This window comes from Octopus sinensis, linkage group LG28, assembly GCF_006345805.1.
Source record: "Octopus sinensis linkage group LG28, ASM634580v1, whole genome shotgun sequence".
NCBI lineage: Eukaryota > Metazoa > Mollusca > Cephalopoda > Octopoda > Octopodidae > Octopus > Octopus sinensis.
Window position 1 is genome coordinate 982,098 of NC_043024.1, and position 12,153 is coordinate 994,250.

Here is a 12,153-nt window from a genome sequence, read left to right on the forward strand (position 1 = left end):
ACCCTTAATGTAGTTCTCAGGGAAATTCAGTGAGTCACAGAATGTGACAAGGCCGACCTTTCTGAAATACAGGTGCAACTCATTTTTGCCAGCAGAGTGGATGAGAGTAACATAAAAATAAAAGGCCTTGCTCAAGGACACAGTGCATAGCTGGGAATTGAACACACAACCTTTCAGTTGTGAACAGAATACCCTAACAACTATCATGCACCTTCCCCCTCCCCCCACAACATACATTCTGTTTTCTTATTGCCCACAAGGGGCTAAACATAGAGGGAGAAAACAAGGACAAAGAGATTACATCGAACCCAGTGCGAAACTGGTACTTTATTTATCGACCCCGAAAGGATGAAAGGCAATGTCAACCTCGGTGGAATTTGAACTCAGAACGTAATGGCAGACGAAATACCACTAAGCATTTCGTCCGGCGTACTAATGTTTCTGCCAGCTCGCCGCCTTACCACAACATACATTCATACACATGATAGGCTTCTTTCAGTTTCCATCAACCAAGTTCACTCATAAGGCCTTGGTCGACCTGGGGCTATAGCAGAAGACCCATGTCCAAGATGCTGCAGAATGGGACAGAACCCAAGACCACACAGCCATACCTGGGGTATAAGAAATTCATACTTCTAAATATCAGAGCCAAAGGAATTTTTAATTTCATTAATCATCTCCACATGGAAAAAAACCCCACCAAAAGTAAGATATTCTTTGATAACAAATACATGGATAAACACACACACACACACACTCTGCCAAGCAGGTACCACATGGTAAAACGCATTAATAACAGATGTCAGCAATAAGTTGCTGATAACAAAAATTTAAAATATATTAAAAAAATTTTTTTAATAGATGAAGGAATTTCACAAGCACAGAATAGCTATGTGGTTAAAAAGCTTGCTTCACAACCACATAGTTCTGGGTTCAAACCCACTGCATGGCACACCATGGGCAATTTTTTTTTTCTATTGCGGCCTAGCATCAACCAATGCTGTTTGAGTGAATTTAGATTTAGTAGAGAGAAACTGTGTGGAAGCCTGCCATGGATGTATCTTGATTATTTTCATGTCCACTTTTCCCTGCTTGCATGGGTTCGACAAATATTTTGTTGAGGCAGATTTTCTTTAGTTGAACGCTCTTCCTGTCACCAACCTTCACCTGTTTCCAAATAAGGTAATATTTACTCACAACTGGGTGTGGTTTTTTTCAGAGAAGATTATGAATGAAGGACACAGCTTGTACAACAGACACAGACTGCATAACACACACACACACGTGTGTGGGCGTTTCCAACTGCCAAATCCACTCCCAAGTCTTTGATCAGCCTGGTGGCCTTAATAGAAGGCACTTGGCCAAGGTACCATGCAACAGGACTGAACCAGAACCATGTGGCTGGCAAACAAACTTCTAACCCCACAACCACTTGTGTTTGTCCCCTACTGCTGCTTGACAACCAGAGTTGGTTTGTTTTCATCCTTGTAATTTAGTGGATCAGCAAAAGAGACCAATAGAATAAGAACCAGACTTGAAAATAAGTCCTGTGGTTAATTTGTTAGACTAAAAACCTGCAAGGCAGTGCTCCAGCATGGCTGCAATCCAAAGACTGAAACAAATAAAAGATAACAGGTTCCATAATCTGTTTTGGCTCAGTTTCTATGGTTGGATGCGCTCCTTATCAGTTCCTTGTTACACTGTCCAACCCATGACAGCATGGAAAACAGAAGTTAAATGATGAGGAAGACCCTGCTCTTCCTTTTCTAACTAAACCAGAAAACAAAAACAAAATAAGATAAACAAATAAAAGCACTTGTGAACTATCTAACTGCACACTCCTTTCCATCCAGGACCACCTAGCCTCCGTTCACCCAACACATCTCCCACACAAAATCCCAAACACTTTGACTGGACCCTCCAGCAGGAAGTTGGAAGGAGTGCAGCAGTGGCACGTGGGACAGGGATAGAAGATAGAGCCTTTATCTGGACACAAGAACAGGATAAGGGAATCACATGATATTCATGCCTTCCTCAAAAAAAGAAAGAAAAAAATGGGCACACAGGGTTCATCGTATACTCTTTACTCTTTTACTTGTTTCAGTCATTTGACTGCGGCCATGCTGGAGCACCGCCTTTGGTCGAGCAAATCGACCCTGGGACTTATTCTTTGTAAGCCCAGTACTTATTCTATCGGTCTGTTTTACCGAACCGCTAAGTGACGGGGACGTAAACACACCAGCATCGGTTGTCAAGCAATGCTAGGGGGACAAACACAGACACACATATATATATATATATACATATATACGACAGGCTTCTTTCAGTTTCCATCTACCAAATCCACTCACAAGGCATTGGTCGGCCCGGGGCTATAGCAGAAGACACTTGCCCAAGATGCCACGCAGTGGGACTGAACCCGGAACCATGTGGTTGGTTAGCAAGCTACTTACCACACAGCCACTCCTGTATCATCATCATTGTCGTTTAATGTCCGCTTTCCATGCTGGCATGGGTTGGACAGTTTGACTGAGGGCTGGCAAACCAGAAAGTTGCACCAGGCCCCGATCCGATCTGGCAAAGTTTCTACAGGGTTGTACGTAGGAAAAGGCAAAACCAACTTCAATGAGATTTGAACCCAGAATATAAGAGGACATAATCCAACAACAGATGGCATTTATAACCAGTGCCCTGCCAAGTCTGCCATTCACCTATTGCGCCTCAAATATTGTTAAGTTTCATTTACATTTTTGTCAGTTGTTAATGGAGATCTTCCCATTGTTATTTTGTTTTGTTTCCCCCTCCCCTCAAATGTATTGTGCAAATGGTTATTGTATTCAGAAAGTCATGGTGTATACAATGTGTGCGTAATATTGCCATTGTTACTTTTGTTGAATCACTAGTCAGCCACTAGATTATGGAGGAAACATATTCAAAGACATTCCAGCAATGACCCCCACACCAGATTTCCTTTCAGACATTCAGCATTTAGACCTATATTATTCAATGTAGTCCTTTTCCCCCTCTTCGTTCTGAGATGCTAAAATTTTATTTGAGGGATCTGACTATTATTTCTAGCACCCTAAGGCTAATGGGTACAGTCCTGTGGCTGTAAGTCAGCCCTTTCTCAGGTCTACTAACCCCTAACCCTTCATATATAAAGTTGTCAATTATCATTTCTGGCTACTTATGTTACCCCTTAAAACCCACAAACACACAGTTAGGAAGCAAGCTTCTCAGCCACACCTGGAATTTTAATTAAAATTATACCCTTAATGATGAGAGCACTCATTTCCTGAAAGACTAATTCTATCTCCTTACCCCTGAAAAAGATGACATCCACAACGATTTAATTAATGTAAATTAATTATGGAATGTAGTGGGAAGTGAGCCTGGTTTTTAGTAGTACATTGGCAGTTCACAGTTAACAGGTTTTGGTTTAGTGTTGAGGACCAGCTCGGCAAAGGGTTCGTCTAATGGTTGGAGCAGATCCTAGAAATAACGACTACAGAAAAGGATAAGGATTTTTGTGATTAAGCAGGGAGGGGAAGCTATCAATTAAAAAATATTAATTAGTGTCAGCAAGTGAGGTGGGTGTTAATGTAGACAAAATGGTAAAGACAGATACAGGTGTGGCTCAGATGCAGGCATGAGAGAGAGGTTTGCTTCCCAACCATGTGGTTTTGGGTTCAGTCCCACCATGCGGCACCTTGGGCAGGTGAACATGGTTGAGGCCCATCATGTGCTGTATATGTGTGTGTGTATGTATATATATATATAATATATATATATATATATATATAGTATAGAAGCCATCTTATCATGGCTAACCACATTGATAAGATGGCTTCTATACTTTACATTATCGAGCGATTACTGTTTCAATCTCATTCTGAGATTTAATTATGCCTATATATATATATATTTATTTTGTAGAAGGAGCTTCTACAGGACTAGAACTGTTTCATTCAAAAGAAATCATCAGGGAGCTTCCTGATGATTTCTTTTGAATGAAACAGTTCTAGTCCTGTAGAAGCTCCTTCTAAAAAATAAATTAATTTACTCTGCTATGCATTGAGTACCTTATTTACTGTGGTTAACCCCGACTCAACCCGGGACCTACATATATATATATATATATATATAGGCATGGCTGTGTGGTAAGAAGCTTGCTTCTCGACCACATGGTTCCAGGATCAGTCCCACTGCATGGCACCTTGGGCAAGTGTCTTCTGCTATAGCCCAGGGCCAACCAAAGCATTTTGAGTGAATATGGGATACAGAAACTGTGTGGAAGTTCATGTGTGTGTGAGTGTCTCCAACCACTGCTGCTTGACAACTGGTGTTGGTTTGTTTACATCTTCAAAACTTAGCAGTTCAGCAAAAGGAGTCTGTTCTACCCCACTGTATTAGTTCCTGTTCACTCTTACAGCCCTCCTAGTGTGGCTTGCAGGGTCCATGTCTCATTTATATCACAGACAGTCCTCAAGAAAACTACAAACCAGCCATGTTCTGTGGGGGTGGGGGGTGTTCCATTATAAGGAGACGAAAGAATAAAAGACAGACAGCCTGTGTCGTCGCGATTAACAGCTGCTGCTTGAAAAGTCCTTACAAAGCCAGATCGATAATCATTAATGTTCGTTTTCTCCCTGCTTCACAGGTGAACATATGTCTGCTACAGTCTACTGCTACGACCTACCTTTCCTTACTTCTGTCTTCTGCTACATTCTCTCACCTGCAAATTCCGACTTTCAATGCTTAATCCTTCAGCATTTAAACCAGCCATAATCCAACCAAAATACTCTCCCTGTTTTCTGCTGAAACTGACTAGGTCTGGCCTCTTACACCTACCCTACAATATCATTCTAAGAACTGAAATCTTGAAGCTAAAAGATAATGAATAAATAAGCATTACATTTGACAGAGTCAAGTGAATGTTAAAGGATTAAATCTAACGAATTGTCTCGTCTTTGTTAGTAGAGACATCTATATTGGTTCCATATGGAGTATGATCACGAAGGTGCATGGCTTAGTGGTTAGGGGTAACCGGTTCACGATCGTAAGGTCGTGGGTTCAATTCCTGGCAGCGCATTGTGTCCTTGAGCAAGGCACTTCATTTCACACGGCTCCAGTCCACTCAGCTGGCAAAAATGTGCCTGTAATTCAAAGGGGCCAGAAAGGTGGCATAACTTTACCTAAATATCCGGTCTTTAGTGACACATATACCCATCCATCCATCCATCTTCTCTGCCTATAATTCCTGGGAGAGTTGTGGGTGCAGAGCCCTTGCTCTCATCTCCATACACTCCTTATCTGAAGCAGTCATTATACTTTCCAACTGGATTCCCAAGCATCCCCAATAGAGACTATGGATATTATCCGACCCTCTCATTCTGCTGCACGGCCAGATTGAACCCCAGGTCATATGGTCACGAAGCAAGCTTCTTAACCACACAATAATGCCAGCTCCAATACATATATAACAACTTGTAATATAATGCCTAAAAATTTCCAATTTCACAGAAACTAATTTGACTTTCTTCCTAGAAAATAATTAAACCAGATTAACGTCCGTCTTCCATGTATGTATGGGTAGGGCGGGTGACAGGAGCTAGCCAGGTAGAAGACTACCCCAGGCTGCTGTGTCTGGGTGGGTTTTTATGGCTGGATGCCCTTCCTAACACCAACCACTGCAGAGTGAATTCAGTGATTTTCATGTGGCACTAGCACAGGTGAGGTCAATTTTGGCAAGGTTTTTACAGCTGGATGCCCTTCCAAATGCCAACCATTTTACAGTGTGAATTGGATGTTTTTTACATGGCCCCAGCATTGGCAGGGTCACCACATAACTCACAAGACAAAGAATTTTGAAAGAGGGTAGGGGCATTGGTGGAGGGGATCTTGTGTCAGATGATGAAAGGTTAGAGGGTGACAGAGAAATACAGAGGCAGAAACAGGTGTCTTGTTATAGGGATAAATTTTGGATTTAGGTTTTTGATGCAATCCCAGTTCTATAGATACAAGGTTTTTGTGGGTGTTTTACACACACACACACACAACAGGCTTCTTTCATTTTCTGAAATCCTCTCACAAGCCCTTAGTTAACCCAGGGCTTAAGCAGAAGACAGTAGTTGCCTAGGAGGTCACACAGTGGGATTAATACAGAGAGCATGCTATTAAGAAGCAAACTTCTTACCCCACAGCCACACTTGCCCCCACCCCTACCCCACCAAAAAATATTTAAAAAACTGATTTTTAAATATTCTATTTTATTTAAAAAATGTTTTTTTTTAAATGGTCATTTGTTAAGTTACGTTAAGTGTTTAAATTTTCAGCTTTATTTCTGACATACTTCTGACTTTTGAACAGGTATAGAAAGACATTCCAGATGTTTTTTCTTTTTCCTTCTTTTTGTCATAGTATTTTTATAGTAGTTGGTTGGTTTAACTGTCTTTACTTTATAACCTTTCAATTAAAACAATTCGCTCTTTCTCTCTCTTTCTTTCCTTTCAATTTTCTCCTATGTTTGCTTGTTTATGAACTCCTTTCATAAATAATATTTTTCTTTAAAAAATCCACTTTCTCATAGCTACAGCATTTAAACATAAAACTTAAACAGATTACACTGCTATTAAATAACCTGACAACCGTGTTTATTGTGAGCTTTCAATTAATATAACAAATGCCTTATTAGTCAAAGAACAAATAGAGGACTAGTAGCTGTTGGTGGAGGTGTTTGTGGGCCGAGTCCACAGGTCTAATTATATTTGTGTAGCAAACTTTGTTTTTTTCCTTTTGTCAATAAGTGTTATATTTCCTATTTGCTTCTATCTAGAAATCAAAGGAAAAGATTACTATTTCCTTCAGACTTTGCTTTTTTTGACCTGGACATCAATGTTCTGAAACTGAACAATTCTCCATTACATTTCACACAGATTCAGAGCCGAGTGGCTGAAGCAGAAATATCGTTATAGCAAATATTCTGCTCAATACCAGAGAGTTTCTTGTCCATTGCTTGACCTTAACCACTTGAGTATGTTCCGTAGTGGCTGACGATATGTGCATTTCTGAGCAGGAGCAGAGGGGGAGCATCATAGCCATGTGTTGAGAGAGGGATTCTTTGGAGTTTGAATAAATGTAACGAAAGCAAAGTTTTAAGGAAATATGAGCCATTTTTCATACTTTCTAAGGGGTAAGCAAAGAGGAACCAACAGTTGCTACCCAAGGATGAAGATCATACTACACAGTGTTATTATTACAACACATACTGGTTCAGTTGTTGTATAAATGATATCCTACAACTGTGGGTTTCAACATTTTGTGGCCCCTCGGTGCTCCTGCCCACTGGTTGGTTGGTTGGTGTATTACAAAGATCCCTTCCCGATGTTTTCTAACAAAAAGAAAAAAAAAAACCCTGTAGGCATGGCTGTGTGGTTAAAAAGCTCAATTTGCAACCGTATAGTTTCAGGTTCAACCCCATTGTGCTGCATCTGGGGCAAGTGTCTTTTACTATAGCTCTGGGCCAACCAATGGCAAATGCCATGGTAGAAGGAAACTGTGGAAGCCCATCATATGTGTGTGTCTTTCTGTTTGCTCCCTCTCACATCGTTTGACAAATGTTACTGGTTTCCCATAACTTAGCAGTTTGGCAAAAGTGACTGACATAATAATTATTAGACTTAAAAAAATAAAAAAGTAAGCAGAGGTTGATTTATTCAACTAAACACTTTAAGGCAGTGCCCCAGCAAGGCCACACTCCAATAAGAGGGGGGGGGGACACTAGGAATGTGGCCTGGGTGTCAACCCCAAAAAGTTGAGGAACCACTGTTTTAGAGAGAGGCATAGATCAATGACCCCACACCAGCCCATGTTAGCCTCCAATGAAAATATATTGAACCTTAGCACATCATCAGTTGGTCACAGATAACAAAACATCTCACTTGTATTCTTCTAATCTTGACAAAACAAATTTTTTTTTTTTACTTCTTTTAAAATGTGTTTAGAAAGAGTCTTTTTCATCATCATCATCATCATTTAATATCTGTTTTCCATGTTGGCTTGCATTCCACAGTTTGACAGGAAACGGCAAAGCCAGGAGTCCCACCAGATTCCATTGTCTGTTTTGACCTGGTTTCTCTGGTTGAATGCCCTTCCTAACATCAACCACTTTACAGAGTGTACTGGGTGCTTTTTATGTGGCACCATCACTGATGCATTTTACATGGCACCAGCACCAGTTCTTTTTACAAGGCACCAGCACTTTTACGTGGCACCAGTACTAATGCTTTTTATGTGACACCAACACCACTGCTTTTTTATGTGGCACCAGCACCAGTGGTTTTTTATGTGAAACCAGCAATGGTGCTTTTTACATGACACAGGCACCAGTGCTCAACTGGTCCTTACTTTATCAATCCCAAAAGGACGAAAGGCAAAGTCGACCCCAGCAGCATTTGAATCTAGACTATAAAGACAGATGAAAACTGACCAGGCATTCTGCCCAGCATGCAAACAATTTTGTCATCTCACTGCCTTATTTCTGCAGAATATTGGAAACGAATGACATTGACCCTTTAGTGTTCAGATTATTCTATCAAACATAATGCCTATGGATTCCCATTGATTTGAATTAATCATGCATTATCTCATATCTTCAAGATCTTGACGGAGTAATTACTTAATGTAGAATAACATTGTAGGGTAGGTGTGAGGGCCTGGATCTGGTCAGTTTGAACATAAAACAGATTAACTATTTTGGCCGGATATGGCCGGTTTAAATACTAAAGGGTTAATTTGCAACAATCACATGATGCCAAGACAAGGAGATACAAACAGACAAACACACACACAGACAACAGGCTTCTTTCAGTTTCCTTCTACCAAATTCACTCCCAAGGCTTGCGTCAACCCCGGATAATAGAACACACTTGCCTAAGGTGATGCGCAGTAGGATTGAACTCAAAGTCACGTGGTTGCAGAATGAGCTTCTTAAACCTCACATCTTTATTACAAGCCTCTCAAATGAGGGCAGAGTGAAATAACTGGATAAAAAAAAGGTGACATTTAAATGTAAAGGGCTCAATTGTGATGACGGTGAATTCATATTAACGGGAAGCAGAGAGGGGCTGCCCTGCTGCAGCTGTTAATATTGCTCTGTGTGTGCATGTGTGTGTGTGTGAGTAATATATATGCATATATTAGGATGCTATCCAGGCAAGTAAGCGGATGCATATGTGTGTGTGTGTGTGTGGTGTGTGTGTGTGTGTTTTTATGTTCACACACACACACACACACAGACATACATACATACACATGAATATATGTATAGTTGACACAATGTTATTTAGGCAGGTAAGAAAATGCACGAGTGTTTAATGTATACATACATGCATTTATGTACCTATGTATACACACACATATATACACATACACACACACACATGCATATATGAAACAGACATACACATGCAGATATATAACACATACATATATACACATATCCATACAATACATATACACACATATATACACATATACATGCACACACACAAACACATTGCATACACACACAAACATATGAACACACACATATCTATACACATACGTGTGTGTGTGTGTGTGTGTGTGTGTGTGTGTGAACAAATACGTGGGAGTGAACAGCTCTCTCCTCAAGAAAGTGTTGCTATGGCAATAGGGTTCCAGTGAAAAGCTATTGCAAACACGTGAAATGCTCTGCGAGGGGGGGAGGGAGGAGGGCTAAATGAAGAGACAGAGGGGGAGGGGGTTTGCACATGGCTTGTAGAGGAAGAGAGAGAAAAAAAAGGAGAGACTGACAGACAGACAGACATCTACAGTGATGTATATATATACTATCAAATAACCAGGCTCTCCTAAATAAACATTCCAGCACTCTGGCACAACTCCCCACCAACTGCCCCCCCTCATAAGTTTTTAAAAATCCTCCTGGTAAAGCACTCTACTGATATAAGAGTATATAATATAATCTCTTATATATATATATATATATATATACATATATATATACACATACACACACACACACCAGTAGGTGTAGAAAGTAACTACACTGCTTGTTCACAAGTTCACTGTCACTATTCTTTCAACATCCATCTTTGCATGCAGACACGAGTCTGATGGAATTTGGTGAAGCAGATTTTCTAAGGCTGGATGCTCTTCCGGTTGCTAACCTTCACCTGTTTTCAAGTAAGGCAACAATATTTCCTTATGACCAGACCTTGCATGCAAGACAGTGGCAGTCACACAACTACCATGTGATGTCAAGGCAAGGAGACAACACACCATATATACATACATCATATATATATATAAAAATCCTGTGAGGGCACGTGGCTTAGTGGTTAGGGCATTCGGCTCATGATCATAAGGTTGTGAGTTCGATTCCCGGCGACGCGTTGTGTCCTTGAGCAAGACACTTTATTTCACGTTGCTCCAGTCCACTCAGCTGGCAAAAATGAGTTGTACTTGTATTTCAAAGGGTCAGCCTTGTCAATCTCTGTGTTACGCTGATTATCCCCGAGAACTATGTTAAGGGTACACGTGTCTGTGGAATGCTCAGCCATTTGCACGTTAATTTCACGAGCAAGCTGTTCCGTTGATCGTATCAGCTGGGACCCTCGTCGTCGTAACCGGCGGAGTCTTTTTTTTTATATAAAAATTCAGACACTCGCCCCAGATGCAGCACAGTGGGGTTGAACCAGAAACGTTAGCACGCCGGGCGAAATGCTTAGCGGTATTTCGTCTGTCTCTACGTTCTGAGTTCAAATTCCGCCGAGGTTGACTTTGCCTTTCATCCTTTCGCAGTCGATAAATAAAGTACCAGTTACGCACTGGGGTCGATCTAATCGACTTATTCCCTTTGTCCGTCCTTGTTTGTCCCCTCTATGTTTAGCCCCTTGTGGGCAATAAAGAAATATATATATATAAGTCCTGAGGTCAATCTGTTCGACTAAAGGCAGTGCTCCAGCATGGCCACAGTCAAATGACTGAAAGTATATATATATATATACATACATACATACACATATATACGCACACACAGACTTCCTTCAGTTTCTGTCTACCAAATCCATTCACATGGCTTTGGCCATCCTGAAGCTATATAGTAGAAGACACCTACCCAAGGTGCTATGCAGTGGGACTGAACCTAGAACCATGTGGTTGTGAAGCAAGCTTCTTACCACATCCACACTTAATTGGATAATTAGAATCAAAATCTCATAATGTGCATTTGAGAGCTCTTATTCCATTATTTGGGTTCCACATGTTATCCTACAGCAGAGTATATACGTATCTCTAACATTTATGCTGATCAGTTTGTTGGATTTGGTGCCGAAAGTGGAAACTTTACAACGCTCAATGATTTTTGTTAATTAAGATCGTTTTCCGTATTTGGCAAATGTTGCCAAGAATCTGATCTGCTCTGTTGGAATTTTGTTGAGATTGTAAAGTCCTGCACAATTATGGCTTGCATTTATTGCAGCCGTTTGTGTGGAGCACATTCTGTCGCAGAAAGCCAAGAATTTGATTGCAGGAGGCTGTGCAACGCAACTTTTGACAAGGAAAGTGACAGAAAGGTCAGTAATATGTATTTGTTGAAAAACGAAAATAACACCACCACCAAAAACAAAACAAGCGATTTGTGAGAGAAAACGCAAAGCAGATTCACAGGTCATTAAAAATTTCTCACAGGCTTTAACGATACAAACGATAACTTCAGTTGGCACTTGAAAGTTGGTTGTTTCAAGCATTGCAGCCAGAACTGAGCAGCGCCAACATGATGCAGCTCAACAAACGCTGTGAGGATATGCTGTGAAGTGTTACAGAAAAGCAAGGATGCCAGCTCCTGTCAGATGCATGGCTTTGTGGCTAAGAGGATATTCTTGAGAGGCAGTTGGATGGAACTTGCACTCACCTCCTTATGAGAGCTCAAAATCTCTCATGGAAGCGTCATCCAACCAAAGTACAAATATATGGGAAACTACCACCTGTATCATCTCTCGTGAAAGGTAAGAGAGTCCAGTTTGCTGGACATTGTTGTAGAGCTGAAAAAGAGGTAATTTCTACCCTTCTCCTCTGGAAGCCATCTACTTGTAATACCAGAGGGCACACACT

At 40.8% G+C, this 12,153-nt stretch overlaps 1 protein-coding gene and 1 long non-coding RNA gene across 2 annotated transcripts in view; both read right to left on the reverse strand.

Annotated features, from left to right (window-relative positions):
- The window catches only part of LOC118768352, a 12,684-nt gene extending 5,295 nt beyond the window's left edge, over positions 1 to 7,389 (reverse strand). Inside the window, exon 1 of the long non-coding RNA XR_005004176.1 lies at positions 7,143 to 7,389. This is a non-coding gene — a long non-coding RNA (uncharacterized LOC118768352). The remainder of the gene's footprint in view (positions 1 to 7,142) is intronic.
- LOC115225548 (ceramide synthase 5-like) overlaps positions 1 to 12,153 on the reverse strand; it is an 88,608-nt gene that overhangs the window by 58,693 nt on the left and 17,762 nt on the right. The window lies entirely within an intron of this gene.